Below are 1,945 nucleotides of genomic sequence, written 5' to 3' on the forward strand. Positions count from 1 at the left end.
CCATGAAGAAAGCAAGAGGTCACTAAAAAGACAACAAAAGAAGAGAAGACCAAAATGGATGACAGAAGAGACTCTGAAACTTGCCCTTGAGTGAACAGTAGCTAAAGCAAATGGAAGAAATGACAAGATAAAACAATTGAACTGAAGATTTCAAAGAGCAGCTCTAGAAGACAAAGCCAATTACTATAATGAAATGTGCAAAGACTTGGAGTTAGAAAACCAAACGGGAGAAACACACTCAGCATTTCTCAAGCTGAGAGAATTGAAGAAAAAATTTAAGCCTGGAGTTGCAATATTGAAAGATTCTAAGGGCAAAACATTGAATGATGCAAGGAACATCAAAAGAAGATGGAAGGAATACAGAGTCACTGTACCAAAAAGAACTGCTCAATCTTCATCCATTTCAAGAGGTGACATATGATCTAGAACCAATGGTACTGCAGGAGGAAGTCAAAATTGCAATGAAGGAATTGGCAAAGAACAAGCCTCCAGGAATTGACAGAATACCAATTGAGATATTTCAACAAACACATGCCACACTGGAGGCACTCACTCGGTTATGCCAAGAGATTTGGAAGACAGTTACCTGGCCAACTGACTGGAAGAGATCCATATTTGTACCCATTCCAAAGAAAGGTGAGCCCACAGAAGTGGAAATTATCGAACAATGATTAGTGTCTCATGCAAGTAAGATTTTACTGAAGATAAGTCAAAAATGGTTGCAGCAGTACATTGACAGAGAACTTCCAGAGGTGCCAGCTGGATTCAGAAGAGGATGTGAAACAAGGGATATCATAGCTGCTGTCAGATGGATCTTGGCTCCAGGCAAAGAATACCAGAAAGATGTTTACTTGTGTTTTATTGACTATGCAAAGGCATTTGATTGTGTGAATCATGACAAATTATGGATAACATTGAGAAGGATGGGAATTCCAGAACACTTGATTGTACTCATGAGGAACCTGTACATAGACCAGGAGGCTGTTGTTCGAATGGAACAAGGGGACACTGCATGGTATAAAATCAGGAAGGGAGTGTGTCAGGGTCGTATCATTTCCCCATACTTAATTCAATCTATATGCTGAGCAAATAATCCAAGAAGCTGGACTATATGAAGAAAAACGTGGCATCAGGATTGGAGGAAGAATCATTAACAACCTGCGATATGCTGATGATACAACTTTGCTTGCTGAATGTGAGGATGACTTGAGGTACTTACTGATAAAGATTGAGGAACACAGTCTGCAGTATGGGTTACATCTCAACATAAAGAAGACAAAAGTCCTCACAACTGGACCAATAAGCAGCATCACAATAAATGGAGAAAAGATTGAGGTTGTCAAAGAATTCACATTGCTTGGTTGTATAATTGAGGCCAATGGAAGCAGCAGTCAGGACATTAGACAATGTGTAACACTGGGTAGGTCAGCTACAAAGGAACTCTTTCAAGTGCTGAGGAGGAAGGATGTCTCCTTGAGGACTAAAGTGCACTTGACACAGGCCATGATATTTCCAATTGCCTCGTATGCATGTGAGAGCTGGACAATGAATAAGGAAGACTGAAGAAGAGTTGATGCTTTTGAGTGGTGCTGGCAAAGAATGCTGAAGGTACCATGGACTGCCAAAAGAACTAACAAATCTGTCCTGGAAGAAGTGCAGCTGAGATGTTCCTTGGAAGTGAGGATGACCAGACTTCATCTCACCTACTTTGGTCATGTTGTCAGAAGGGAACATTCCCTGGAGAAGGATGTCATGCTTGGTAAGGTGGAGGGTTGATGAAATAGGGGAAGGCCTTTGACGGGATGGATTGACACGGTAGCTGTGACAATGCGCTCCAGTATAGCAAGGATCATGGAGCTGGTGCAGGATTGGGCAGTGTTTCATTCTGCTGTGCATGGGGTCGCTATGAGTCGGAAGCGACTTGACAGCACCTAACAACAACAAC

The sequence above is a fragment of the Orycteropus afer genome, unplaced genomic scaffold (assembly GCF_000298275.1).
Source record: "Orycteropus afer afer isolate SDZICR_OR568_19922 unplaced genomic scaffold, OryAfe1.0 scaffold00058, whole genome shotgun sequence".
NCBI lineage: Eukaryota > Metazoa > Chordata > Mammalia > Tubulidentata > Orycteropodidae > Orycteropus > Orycteropus afer.